Source organism: Suncus etruscus, chromosome 8 (assembly GCF_024139225.1).
Source record: "Suncus etruscus isolate mSunEtr1 chromosome 8, mSunEtr1.pri.cur, whole genome shotgun sequence".
Lineage (NCBI taxonomy): Eukaryota > Metazoa > Chordata > Mammalia > Eulipotyphla > Soricidae > Suncus > Suncus etruscus.
The window spans coordinates 35,217,076-35,232,665 of NC_064855.1; the positions used below are offsets into that span (position 1 = coordinate 35,217,076).

A 15,590-nucleotide genomic window follows, 5' to 3' on the forward strand; every position below is an offset into this window, starting at 1 on the left:
ATCAGAAACTACTTTGAAAAACTCTACGCCACTAAAAATGAGAACCTGGAAGAAATGGATATAATCTTGGACTGCTATAATCTTCCACGGTTGAAGAAAGAGGATGTAGCATATCTAAACACCCCCATCACCATTGATGAAATTAAAACAGTAATCAAAAGTCTGCCGAAAAACAAAAGCCCAGGCCCAGATGGATTCACTAATGAATTCTATCAAACTTTCCATCAGGAACCACTGCCAATCTTGCCAAGACTCTTTCATGAAATTGAACAAACAGAAACACTTCCAAATAGCTTTAAGAAGCCAACATCACCTTGATACCTAAACCAGACAGAGATGCTACAAAAAAAGAAAATTACAGACCAATATCGCTGATATGCAGATGCAAAGATCCTCAACAAAATCCTGGCAAATAGGATTCAATGACTCGTTAAGAAGATCATTCACTACGATCAAGTAGGTTTCATCCCAGGAATGCAAAGATGGTTTAACATCCGTAAATCTATCAACATAATACACAACATCAATAACAAGAAAAATAAAAACCACATGATCATATCAATAGATGCAGAGAAAGCATTTGATAAGGTCCAACACCCATTCTTGATCAAAACTCTCAGCAAGATGGGAATGGAGGGAACCTTTCTCAATATAGTGAAGGCCATCTACCACAAGCCAGTGGCAAATATCCTCAATGGAGAAAATCTAAAAGCCTTCTCTCTATATTCTGGCACAAGACAAGGCTGTCCTCTCTCACCACTCCTATTCAACATAGCACTGGAAGTACTTGCTATAGCGATCAGGCAAGAAAAGGATATCAAGGGAATCCAGATAGGAAAGGAAGAAGTCAAGTTCTCACTGTTTGCAGATGACATGATACTCTACTCAGAAAACCCTAAAGACTCTACCAAAAAGCTTCTAGAAACAATAGACTCATATAGCAAGGTGGCAGGCTACAAAATTAACACACAAATATCAATGGCCTTTCTATACACCAATAGTAATAAGGATGAAATGGACATTAAGAAAACAACCCCATTCACAATAGAGACACATAAACACAAATATCTTGGAATCAACTTGACTAAATATGTGAAGGACCTATACAAGGAAAACTATAAAACTCTGCTCCAAGAAATAAGAGAGGACACACGGAAATGGAAACGCATACCCTGCTCATGGATTGGCAGTATTAACATCATCAAAATGACAATACTCCCCAAGGCATTATACAGATTTAATGCCATCCTTCTAAAGATACCCATGACATTCTTCAAAGAAGTGGATCAGGCACTTTTGAAATTCATTTGGAACAATAAATACCCTTGAATAGCTAAAGCAATCATTGGGAAAAAGAAAATGGGAGGAATTACTGAAATCGAGCTCCATACGATCCAGCTATACCACTCCTAGGAATGTACCCTAGGAATACAAAAATACAATACAAAAACCCCTTCCTTACACCTATATTCACTGCAGCACTATTTACCATAGCAAGACTATGGAAACAACCAAGATGCCCTTTAAGAGACGAATGGATAAAGAAACCATGGTACATATACACAATGGAATATCATGTAGCTGTCAGGAGTGATAAAGTCATGAAATTTTCCTATACATGGATGTACACGGAATCTATTATGCTGAGTGAAATAAGTCAGAAAGAGAGTGAGAAAAACGCAGAAAGGTCCACTCATCTATGGGTTTTAAGAAAAATGAAAGACATTCTTGCAATATTAATCTTCTGACACAAAAGAGAAAAGAGCTGGAAGTGTCAGCTCACCTGAGGAAGCTCACCACAAAGAGTAATGAGTTTATTTAGAAAAATAAGTACATTTTGAACTGTCCTAATAATGAGAATGTATGAGGGAAATGGAGAACCTGTTTAGAGTACAGGCGGGGGTCGGGTGGGGAGGAGGGAGACTGGGGACATTGGTGATGGGAATGTTGCACTGGTGATGGGTGGTGTTCTTTACATGACTGAAACCCAAACACAATCATGTATGTAATCATGGTGTTTAAATAAAAAATGTAAAAATAAAAAACATTATCAAAAATGTTCTTGTCCACTTGGTGATATAACTTCATACCAGTAATTAGAGTTTTTAATGCCCATCTGTTATGTTGGCCTGGGACTTTCCAGTGGACACTAAAGAGTCATTCATGTCTTCATGATCACTTCTCTATGCTATGATTTGTTCTTGTGAAGCTATACAATATATGAAGGGATAGAATGTGAAAAGATTGGTTATTTATAACAAGATGATAAAGCAAAGCAGTAAAATAATTAATCATGTAATCATTAACATTTAGATTTTAGGAAACTACGTAAGCTTAGTTCTTATTCTTAAGTGCTGGGAATTGTGTGAGGAGCATCTTGATCTTGTTCTCTGTTCATTGAGCTGGTCCAAGCTGCTGACAATCTTTCTGGAAACTTCCCAGACTGTGTAAACCTACAAAAGATATCACAGAACACTTTAATCAATTCCATTATACCTTATATCATAAATGTCGCTGCGTCCAATTTTACAAAAATTTTTTCACTTTCAGTTTTCTAATTCAAAAAACCATCTCAAGATTATTTAGATGCAAATATGCACCAAAAGCATGCTCCACAAATAATGCAGGAGATAATCTTGCCAATTCCTGAAACTGATATCAGAGAAAATAACCTCTTGCCGTTGCACAGAATTTATAAAACTGATCTAAGATATAAATCCAAATATGCCTGAATTGCACACAACTTGTGATAGAAATATCACTGATCCAAATTTAGTTGCAAATACAGACTTTGCTATGTGACTCACAGAATTGATTGGATCAGTTCAATTTTACAATAAGTGGTGCTCAAAAAAAAAAACAGTTTTGAGCAAGTAATTCTCCCAAACTCACAATAACAGGTAGAACTTAAAAAGTGACATCCTCACATGTAACCCAATTGTAATTTACCTATATTTCACACAATTCAGTATTTACCTGCCTTCTAATTTACTAAGTGGAAATAAAATGAAACATTGTTCTTCATTTAATTGCTTTTCCTCAAGAACAAATTTTGAATAAAATTTGTATAAACATTGAGTAAACAATAAAAAGTTGGTGCTTACTAAGAAAAGACCTACAGTGCAAGAACATGCAATCACACATGACATAATTACATGTGATTCTCTATTCGCAACTGGAAACCTCCAGCAGACAGTCCTGAAGAATAATAGTAAGAATACAGGAGTGAAGGAGAATACTGTGATTCTTTTGGCTATTGCTTAATGATAAAGGATATACCGAGATTTTCGAATAAATGCTGAACCTGGAGCCTCCTACTAAATCTCAGAAATCTGACTTTGCAGGAAGAAGTTAAGAGCCTTAGAATTCCTCTTCTCTCTTCACCCATCACAGCTGCCTCTTCCTCAGGTTTCTGACACAGTCAGGATGTGGGTTGTCACACTGTGTCTCTTGCACAGAAATATGTGCCTGTGTCCTCCGGTGACAGATTTCTCATTTCCATATAGACTGTGCTGGTGGACTTGTCTGCAGTGAGGGTGAGTCTGCCCTGGAACTTCTTTGAGTAGCTTGTACCATCATTACCAGGGTAAATAACTCCCATCCACTCAAGCCCTTGTCCAGGGCGCTGCTACACCCAGCTTATAGCATAGTCTGTGAAGGTGTATCCGGATGCCTGACAGGAGATCTTCACTGATGTCCCAGGTTTCCTCAATTCAGGCCCAGACTGCACCAGCTTCTGGGAGTCCACACCTGTGGGCAAAGATTGAATTGGAAGAATTTCCCTACTTAGACTTTCTTCCCTTCTCAGTCCAGTGACTGGCACCCTTACCTGTGGACACTGTGAGCAGGAAGACGATTTTCCATATCCATTCCATGCTGCGGGCTGTGCTCACACAGCCACGTTAGTGAGTTGAGGTGTATACTCGTGATTTCCTTCCACACAAAAGTTTCTGTATTTATTTTCAATAAGCAAGAGTACATTTGCATATTCATAAGGGAAATTATTCATAGTTAAATCCTATCCCAATATATAGAAGAAGCAAATGATTTACTTAAGCTTAACTCTCAAGTCTGGGAACACTAATATTTTGAGGTCATGAGCCTGTCCTTAACGCTGCAGTAGAGAAATTCCTACTGGATATTACAAAGGGCATGCTACTCTCAGAGAACCATCAGATAAGCCCTGCAGTTTCACTTCCTGGGTCTTATCAGAAATTTGATGCAGATATTTTTAATTCACTATATTTTAATTTTATGTATTATCTTATTATATCCTCATGAGTTAGATTAAAAAGTATACTTGTATGACAGTCACAGGTTTCCCCACCTTTCTCTTAAAGACCCAAAAGGAAACAAACAAAAAAACTGTTCATTTACCAACAAAAATTTCTCCCATTAGTCCTACCCTCCCAGCCTCTAGAGCTGACAGCAACATTCTCTTTTTCCTTCTCTATATATTGCCTTTCTTCTCATCTGACCCAGTTTTTCCTGTTTAGTATCATGGTTTGCAACAGTGTTCCAGAGGGTAACCATGTATATCTCTTTATTTCCTTTCAATTATAGTTTTTTGACGATGAACCTTTCTTATATTATTATCATAGTGTTCATTTCTCTGTCTAAACTCTACCCCCATCATATCTATTATCACTGATTATTCTTATACTATTAGTTTTTATATCCCATATGAGTGTAATCGTTCTAATACTACTGTATCCATCTGATTCATTTCACTTAGCATGATGCTACACATCTCTCTATTTATACACAAATTTTATTAATTCATTTTTCCTCACAACAGTATAGTATTCATTCTCTAGATGTATCTACCATAGTTTCTTTATCCACTCATCTGTTCTGGGGCACTTGGGTTGTTTCAAGATTCTGGTTAATGTGAATAGAGCTAAAAAAAATCACAGGAGAGCAGATGCCTCTTTGCATTGTGTTTTGGGATCCTTAGCCAATATTCCTAGAAGCAGTATATCTGGATTGAATAGAAGTTAAATTCTAGATTTCTGAGCATAATCCAATTTGTCTAGTTCCAAAATGATTGGCTTGGTTCACATTCCCACAGGCAGTGGAAGGGGGGTTTTAATTTGTATTTTACCCTTTTAAATCGTTAAACTTGTTTCCTGTTTTCTTACTTTTCAGGCATCCAAATATTCGAAAAATATTTTTCAGGGTATTCATGAACTTATTTTATTGTTAAATTCCCCAACAGAATAAACTCTTTTGAAACAAAACTGCTGACCACAAATAATTCCTTCACTGGTGTTTATATCAGTTGTTTTCCTTTGAAAACAAGAAGCACCAGAACTTAAGAACAACTCTCCTAAACTTTTGACTATACCTAATATAGCCTGGATTGGTATGGCCACAGCGCACTCTGCTGTCCAGGACTGCCAGCAATGAGGCTCTTGTTTGGATTCCCTGTACTGCCACACTCACAACTCAGTCTCTGACAACTGAGTAGCATAAGGACCGAATTCAGAATGCTCCTTCACACACTGCTCTTCATTTAAATTATATTTCACTAACAATGTCCACAATGTCCCCATGGTGTTAACGTGATTGTGTTTATATACATGCACTGTCAGATGATGCCCAGTTTATAACCCAAATAAAGGTGTTCCCTGATGTTCCTCTTTCCCATAAATCTCTTTTTATATGTGAAAGCCCACCTTCCTACTTCCTACCTTGATATGTGAAAGCCCTATTTCGTACCTTCGTGAATTTTGTACGAGTTAAATAAAGATATAGCACTTCTGACTTGGGGCTCTCTCAGAAACACCATAAAGAAAAGTCACTGACTACATGATTCTTTCCTGAATGAATTCTTTTATTAATCCATCACCACTACCATGCTTCTTTAGACCACATCGCCAAAACCCTATGATTCCTTTTGCACATGAAAATGTATCTATGGTAGAAATTTTTCTCTTCTCTCTCTCTCTCTATCTCTCTCTCTCTTTCTCTCTCTCTCTCAATCTCTCCTTACCTCTTTCTTGCCTTCTTATCATTTTAATACTTTATATTTAAACTTTTTTGTTTCATGAGATTAATTACTTCAGAGTGAAACCACAAAACTGAGACTGTCACTCTTTCATGTTATCAAAGGGACCAATTAACACAAGCCCTGAAAGACAATCATACTCATCCGGAAGAAATCTTCCAAGAGTCTGTCTGTTGATTCAGCCTGGCACTAGCATTCCTATGTACATTCCACGTTATGTTCCTAATTATGTGCCTGAGTTTGGGCAATAAACTGAGCATGGGGTCATATATCCTCATGATCTGTACCTCACAGATCAGTGGCACTGACCAATTTTTAAACACACAAGACCGAAAATGTGACCAAGACCATTTTGTAAATCTAACATTTTCTCCTCTCTCTACTGGGGATAACAATATGTATATGGTCTCATGTTCCCCCCCCAAAATCTTGTATTTGTCTTATCAAGTAATGGATTTTATATCTTAAAATGCTTTCTTTCTAATACACATAAATTTGAAGTGCATAGATTCACATATAAATTTAAATATGTGTAAATGTTGATGATCACAGAGATGTCACTAAGCCTAGATTTCAGAACCAATACTAGAGACCCAGACCATGCTGATCCCTGCTAAGAGCAGACAGATCTGTTCCATGACAGGGATTCTTAATGGAGACAGTCCTGGTGAAGTGACCCAACTGGAAATAAGCAGAGTAGGGAGACTATACCAAAGAGGTCCTGACTCAGACACCAATACATTGCAAACTGATAACCATAGTGATTTCTGTGTCCTGTTCTTTTGCCATAAGTGGAAATCAAATTCAAAACTGATCTTACTTTTTGACTTTTACATCATACAAGGTGAATTTTGAAAATGGGGAAAAGTTGGATTTTGTAAAGAAAGATACAGGGAAAAAACCTTCAATGAAACTAGCACATATTTATGAGTGGTTATTCTGCTTAAATATGGGAAGTTCCAGTTCAGAATAAAAGAAAGTATGAATGAAAACATGTGATCTATGGACAGGCTATTGTTCTCTTGGATGTTGCTGAAGGATTGAAAAATATACTGCAGTTTTTCATCCAAAGAAGATGAGCTTGGTCCACCGTGTGGGTAAAGTACTTGCCTTGAACATCGCCAAGACGGTATCCATACCCAGAATCCCATATGAATTACCAAGTCAGTCAGGAGTAATTCCTGAGTAAATCTAATGTCCCTGGTGTGCCCTAAAAATAAAAACTAAATAAGTAAAAGTTAATTTAAATTCTTGAGTAGGAGAAACTCTGCCTGTGCTTAGACCCTGACTCTGGAGGAGAAAGTCAGCAGCATCAACGTCCCTGCGATCTCCTCACCCAACACAGCTGCCTCAGCCTTAGGTTTCTGAAACACTCAGGGTGTGGTTGTCACATTGTGTCTCTTGCACAGTAATACATGGCCTTGTCCTCAGAGCTCAGTTTACTCACTGCCATGTGGGCTGTGCTGCTGGAATTGTATGCAATGAGAGTTCTGGAACTTTGGTGCTTAGACTGTATTACCATTACTAGGTCTATTGCTCACATCTGCTCAATAATTTTCTTTTTCTTTATATCACTCTATTTTTGAGTTTTGTGTTTTTTGAAATGTTTTATTTAATAATTTTTATTTTGACCAAAATGAATTACAAATCACTCACAGTAATATTTTAGTAATATTTAGGTACATAATGACATTGAATCAGGTTCATTCCCACCACCAGTGTTGTCCACCCTCCATCCCTGTTCCCAGCATGCATCCCATAATACCCTTCCTCCCCCCCCCCCCCCGTCAGCTGGAATAAGCGGTCCCCTCTGTGTCTATCTTGTTGTAGATTGGGTATCGATTCTATTGTCATTGTCTTTGGATTTGGTGTTTAAGTCTGATCAATTTTTTATTTTTCTCAATGTACATACGCCTGTTTGTTCTTGGTACCATCCATTATTTCCCCCTCAATTTATGAGGCAGAACAACATGACTCATTTTATGCAATTCATTTTAAAGGAAATAAAAAATGTGGAGAGGGGAATTCAAACAAACAAAAAACTTGGATGAGTCTACTTAGAGGTTATAAATATATATAAGGAAAGAGAGAGAAAAAAGGAAGAAACACATAAAAACAACAACAAAGTCAAACAAAAAATTTTGATTATAGAAACAAACTCCTATCTACTAGAGATATGAACCCATAAGTTTTATAATACTGGGGTACTTCCCACCATAAACATTTGTCATGCGGACTCGACTTAGACTCCACATGATCAGACAATGACTGTCCAAATCCTAACCCAGATCCTAAACCTAAAACCAATACAGTTCCCTGCAATAGCAATAGAAATCAAACCCTTCCCAGGGAGCCCCTGGGACGACTAACAAACAGCATCATCTTGATCTTGATCTAGGACCAGAGTGCCCTACCTCATCAATTAATGGTAAGATAAAATCAGCAGACACTCCATCTTATATTTGCAAAAATCAAAATCACTAATTACAGAAGACTGTCTTTGACAACCACGACTAAAAAGAACTTTTCATGGAACCAATAAGAAAGACCCTATCCCATCACCTTTGTATGTTTCTCTTCTCTCTCTTCAGACTCTCCTGAAAGGGCCAAAAAAGGCCCAGCGAAAACTGTCTCCTAGAGCCACCCAAGCAAAAAGGCCAAGAAAGACTGAGTGAAAACCAACCGGCTACAAGAAGTTCTGTGGTAGAATGGTAGCTCCTTTGTCTGTGAAGGCAGGAGGGGTCTGCCCCTGCTGTAAGCTTACTAGGAGAAACTGAGAGGACCTGTTGCCGTTGTGAGTTTCTCTTTTCTTCTCTCTCCTTAGGCTCTCCTGAGAGGGCCATAATAGGCCCAGCAAAAATTGTCGCCTAGAGCTGCCCAAGCAGAAATGTCAAGAAAGATTGAGGACAAACTAGCTACCAGAGGTGCCCTGGCAGAAGGTTACCTCCTTTTTCTGTGAAGATGGGAGTGGTCTGCCTCTGCTGTGAGCTTAGCAACTGGGAGAGACTGAGGGACCTGACAGGTTTGTGTGTTTCTCTTCTCTTCTTTCTCCTGAGGCTCTCCTGAGAGGGCCAAGAAAGACTCTGTGAAAACTGTCTCCTAGAGGCGCCCAAGCTTGAAAACTGGTGAGCAGATGAGTGCTGGCAGAGGGTTCTGCCCCTACTAGGAGCTTTGCAACTAGGTCTATTGCTCATTACTAGGTCTATTGCTCACATCTGCTCAATAATTTTCTTTTTCTTTATATCACTCTATTTTTGAGTTTTGTGTTTTTTTGAAATGTTTTATTTAATAATTTTTATTTTGACCAAAATGAATTACAAATTACTCACAGTAATATTTTAGTAATATTTAGGTACATAATGACATTGAATCAGGTTCATTCCCACCAGCAGTGTTGTCCACCCTCCATCCCTGTTCCTAGCATGCATCCCATAATACCTTCTCCCCCCCCCCGTCAGCTGGAAAAAGGGGGGACCTGAGGGGGACCTGAGGGGGACTGAGGGGACCTGACACTTTTGTGTGTTTCTCTTCTCTTCTGTCTCCTGAGAGGGCCAAGAAAAACTCAGTGAAAACTGTCTCCTAGATGCGCCCAAGCGTGAATACTGGTGAGCAGACGAGTGCTGGCAGAAGTGTACCTCTTTGTTTGTAAAGGCAGGAGGGTTCTGCCCCTACTAGGAGCTTTGCAACTGGGAGAAACTGAGGGACCTGATGCTTTTGCCTGTTTCTTTTCTCTGAACTCCTGAAACTCTCCTAAGAATGCCAAGTTAAACCAAGCAAAAACTGTCTCCTAGGGGCTTCAGAAAAGCCCGTGGCCTCAATGCTTCATGGCCGTGCACTCTTTCTAACTAATGAGTTCCACCATATCACGCAGAAAAAACTACATTATAACCATGATATTGAGGAAACATTGCAGGCAAGCATTATGCACAGAGAATGAGGATGTTAGCTCTGATGACCCAAAACAATAACAACTATCTGTTTAATCTCTCAGGTAAGGAGTTTATAATAGACAAACCAAAATTATACACAAAGATGACATTAAATCCACGACAATCATCCCCCACAATGTCAATGGACTAAAGGCACCAATAAAAGACACAGAGTGGCAAAATGGATCAAAAAGATGGATAAAACCTTCTGGTGCGTACAAGTAACACACCTGAATAGTCAGAAAAAACATAGACTCAACATCAAAGAGTAGAGGGAAATCATTCAATCAAACAACACCCTTAAAATGCAGAGTGGCCATATTAATATCAGACAACACAAACTTTAGACTGAGAAAAGTTGTCAGGGACAAAGATGGATACTTCATACTAATAAAGGGACATGTGCTACAGGAAGAAATCACACTACTAAACATATGCACCCAATGAGAAACCAGTAAAATATCTAATACAATTTACAAATTTCAAAGAGAATATCAATAAAAACACAATAATTTTGGGAGACCTCAACATGATCCTTTAACACGTGATAGGTCTACCAGACTGAAACCCAACAAAAATATACTATACCTGAAAGAGAAATGAAAGAATGATGCCTTTCTTTTCTGTTATATATATATATATGTATGTATGTATATATATGTATGTATGTATGTATATATATACATATATATATATATATATAAAACACTCCATCACCAGAAACCTGGATACACATTCTTCTTCTATGTACATGGATCATTCTCCAGGATAGACCACATGCTGGCACATAAAACATTCCGCCATAATATCAAGAGGATAGAAATTTTTCAGGCTACCTTCGTTGACCACAAGGCTCTTAAATCATGTCCAGCTTATGGCATGATGCTCACCACAAAGTGTGATGAGTGCAGTTAGAGAAATTACTATACTGAAAAATAACAATGTGAATGAATGAAGTAGAAAGCCTGTCTACAGCACAGGCAGAAGTGTTATGGGGAGGAGGAAGACTTGGAATATTGGTGATGGGAATGTTGCAATGTTAAAGGGGGGTGTTATTTATATTACTGAAACCCAACTACAATCATACTTGTAAACAAGGTGTTTAAATAAAGATATTTTAAAAATGATAGATGCTGCCTTGGCTGGGCCCAGAACACTCCGAATGCCAGGATTTCTTGGTGTGTTTGCCTGGTATGTTGGGGGCTCTGGGCAGGACAGCTAGCCATAGGACCCCTGGGCTGACCACTTAGTCCAGGGGAACAAGATTCCCCCACACCAGGCGGGTCTTCAGGGCCACGCCTGGTTAATCGGGCCCTGGGGGGAGGGGGTGAGAAATCCTTCCTAGGCATCCAAAAACCACAGAGGCTCGGCTGGGACCAGAACACTCCACATGCCAGGATTTCGTGGGCTTTTGACTGGTATGATGGGGGCTCTGGGCAGGACAGCTAGCCATAGGACCCTGGGCTGACCACTTTGTCCAGGAGAGCATGATTCCCCCCACACCAGGCGGGTCTTCAGGGCCACGCCTGGTTAATCGGGCCTTGGGGGGAGGGGGTGAGAAATTCCTCCCTAGGCATCCAAAAACTGCAGAGCCTTGGCTGGGCCCAGAACACTCCGAATGCCAGGATTTCTTGGTGTGTTTGCCTGGTATGTTGGGGGCTCTGGGCAGGACAGCTAGCCATAGGACCCCTGGGCTGACCACTTAGTCCAGGGGAACAAGATTCCCCCACACCAGGCGGGTCTTCAGGGCCACGCCTGGTTAATCGGGCCCTGGGGGGAGGGGGTGAGAAATCCTTCCTAGGCATCCAAAAACCACAGAGGCTCGGCTGGGACCAGAACACTCCACATGCCAGGATTTCGTGGGCTTTTGACTGGTATGATGGGGGCTCTGGGCAGGACAGCTAGCCATAGGACCCTGGGCTGACCACTTTGTCCAGGAGAGCATGATTCCCCCCACACCAGGCGGGTCTTCAGGGCCACGCCTGGTTAATCGGGCCTTGGGGGGAGGGGGTGAGAAATTCCTCCCTAGGCATCCAAAAACTGCAGAGCCTTGGCTGGGCCCAGAACACTCCGAATGCCAGGATTTCTTGGTGTGTTTGCCTGGTATGTTGGGGGCTCTGGGCAGGACAGCTAGCCATAGGACCCCTGGGCTGACCACTTAGTCCAGGGGAACAAGATTCCCCCACACCAGGCGGGTCTTCAGGGCCACGCCTGGTTAATCGGGCCCTGGGGGGAGGGGGTGAGAAATCCTTCCTAGGCATCCAAAAACCACAGAGGCTCGGCTGGGACCAGAACACTCCACATGCCAGGATTTCGTGGGCTTTTGACTGGTATGATGGGGGCTCTGGGCAGGACAGCTAGCCATAGGACCCTGGGCTGACCACTTTGTCCAGGAGAGCATGATTCCCCCCACACCAGGCGGGTCTTCAGGGCCACGCCTGGTTAATCGGGCCTTGGGGGGAGGGGGTGAGAAATTCCTCCCTAGGCATCCAAAAACTGCAGAGCCTTGGCTGGGCCCAGAACACTCCGAATGCCAGGATTTCTTGGTGTGTTTGCCTGGTATGTTGGGGGCTCTGGGCAGGACAGCTAGCCATAGGACCCCTGGGCTGACCACTTAGTCCAGGGGAACAAGATTCCCCCACACCAGGCGGGTCTTCAGGGCCACGCCTGGTTAATCGGGCCCTGGGGGGAGGGGGTGAGAAATCCTTCCTAGGCATCCAAAAACCACAGAGGCTCGGCTGGGACCAGAACACTCCACATGCCAGGATTTCGTGGGCTTTTGACTGGTATGATGGGGGCTCTGGGCAGGACAGCTAGCCATAGGACCCTGGGCTGACCACTTTGTCCAGGAGAGCATGATTCCCCCTACACCAGGCGGGTCTTCAGGGCCACGCCTGGTTAATCGGGCCTTGGGGGGAGGGGGTGAGAAATTCCTCCCTAGGCATCCAAAAACTGCAGAGCCTTGGCTGGGCCCAGAACACTCCGAATGCCAGGATTTCTTGGTGTGTTTGCCTGGTATGTTGGGGGCTCTGGGCAGGACAGCTAGCCATAGGACCCCTGGGCTGACCACTTAGTCCAGGGGAACAAGATTCCCCCACACCAGGCGGGTCTTCAGGGCCACGCCTGGTTAATCGGGCCCTGGGGGGAGGGGGTGAGAAATCCTTCCTAGGCATCCAAAAACCACAGAGGCTCGGCTGGGACCAGAACACTCCACATGCCAGGATTTCGTGGGCTTTTGACTGGTATGATGGGGGCTCTGGGCAGGACAGCTAGCCATAGGACCCTGGGCTGACCACTTTGTCCAGGAGAGCATGATTCCCCCTACACCAGGCGGGTCTTCAGGGCCACGCCTGGTTAATCGGGCCTTGGGGGGAGGGGGTGAGAAATTCCTCCCTAGGCATCCAAAAACTACAGAACCGCGCGGGGGCTTACGCCCCCGCGCGTACTTCATGTATTTCATGTATTCAGAATATCCCTTATTCTTATGTTATGTTTTCCGTACACAGAATGTTTATTTTGTATTCTCCCCTTTCCCACACCCCTACAAAGCTCTTTTTCACTCCTTAACTCTCTAACCCCTTCTCAAACATCACTAATCTAGTTTTCTCTTTTTAACTTCAGTAGTGTAGAATCGTAATCACAGTCCAAAGCTGTGCATTGTGTATGACAACCCCAAACTGTTTCAAGATACATAAAATGGACACGTATTTCTTTAGAATATTTTGTGTTTTTTCTCTGACAGCTATAATTCTTACTAAATGTTGTCTTATATAGTGATGATTCTAACCACTTTTTATGTTCTCTTTTTGAGCTGTTTAACAAGGAATTTTGGTGGAAGAGTCCCCCAGTTTAATGCTTATGATTGAATCATGTCAATGGAATCATTGTAATTGTTCTTATGGCCCCCATACGCGCCAATAACACCATGTGGCATTGCTTCTTATTTGCATAGGCACATTAAAATGGGAAAATAGTATAAATACAAATAAGATCCTATCTAATAGAGATTAGAACACACAAACCTTGTAGTGCAAAGGGACCTTACACCCTGAACATTGACATAACGACCTGGCACAGACGTCAGAAGAAAGGGCATATTCCATTCTCCCCTGAACCAGGAAAGCCATCCACGAAACATCCAGGCTGGTCTATAACATCACTTGGAAGCAATCCTCTACCATGGAAGACCTACACTGCTCAGACTTCGACCTGCTCAAAAGAGACTTCCCTTAACACTGAGAAGACTTAACAACAACAACGACCGGCTTACAGGACAGGGCTCCCTGCATTGCCCTTTGATTGTGAGGTGAAAGGAGAGGATGCTCCACGTCCTGACTTCAATGTAAGATATGCAGATTCCAGGATCTTTAATACAGAAACATGATACCAACAACAGAGACTGTGTGAAAAATAAAAGTGTGTTGGCACTACAGACAATGTATTGGATTGGACGATCTAGCTTGCTTGGAGCCTAGACTTGGTCTTGTGCCAGGAAACTTCAGGGGTCTGGTCTCTTTGTACTTAGGCCAAGGTTATTTCTTTCCATGTTCCTCATATTTTGGTGAGCCTATGCAAACAACAATTGCCACTCTAACACCATTCTTACTGTGCTCCTTTAACTCTAATCCTTAAAAAGAACTCACTTAAAATTTGAGGTTAACTTAAGCTAATATGCATGTATATGGAAATGTAAGAAAATACTATGCCTGTAATGTTTAAGGAGTTACGTAAGTTTTATGGCTTTAGATTGCCTTGTGTACTGTTAAGAAATATTATAATGTATTACAATCTGGGGACTTGAGGGACAAAGTAATTGTACATGGATTCTGTGTTATTTATCTTAATGTTCTTTGGCTGAAATTTCAAAGTTAATATATCAGCAAGGGGACTTCTGAGAATTATGTTATGGGTGATTGTCCTTCCACTGTAACTTTACCTTGTCCTCTTACTTTGCACCCTTGTTCTCATAATTAAAAATAAAAATTTAAAAAAAAAAAAAAAAAAAAAAAAAAAAAAAAAAATGATAGATGCTAAATAGTTAATTCAAAACTATTCTTATGTGAGAAGCAGGTTTACAGAAGCAGATAAGTAATTATTCATTCTAAAATAAACTTAGTTCTAAACTTGCATTCTAATATTTCCTTCTACACAGAAAGTAGGCTGAGACATAATACCAAAATTTAGGCACATGAAACAACTGATATCTTCTTGAATCACATAGTGACATATAGGAGTTACAGCTGAGCATGGACCTAGTACTGCATGGTGTTGTGAGACAGGAGAATTCCTCCTCCCCCCTATTGGAGATGAGCCTTGAACTAAGGTAATTCCCTGATAGAAGCCAATATTACAGCTGCCTGAAGTAAGAGTAAATGTGATGTCTTTGTGTCCCTATGTCACAAGTCTGTCGGGATATCAAAAATGTTATGTTTATTTTAGGTATGTTCACAAACAGATTAAAGAAAAACCCCTCCATATTAGAACCTTAAAGGGGTTAGAGAGACAGTTCAGTGGATAAGACAGTTACCCTGACATTCCCAGTCCAGATTCCATCCCTGGCACCCCTTCTGGTCCCCTGAGCAGCACCAGAAATGACCTCTGAGTACAGAGCTAGGAATATGCCCTGAGCATAGCCAGGTGTAGCCCTCCAT

The 15,590-nt window shown here is 41.3% G+C and overlaps 1 pseudogene; it reads right to left on the bottom strand.

The window, feature by feature from the left end:
- Positions 1-3,436: 3,436 nt before the first annotated feature.
- Positions 3,437-3,909, bottom strand: LOC126015888 (immunoglobulin heavy variable 1-69-like; annotated as a pseudogene).
- Between the last annotated feature and the right edge of the window lie 11,681 nt (positions 3,910-15,590).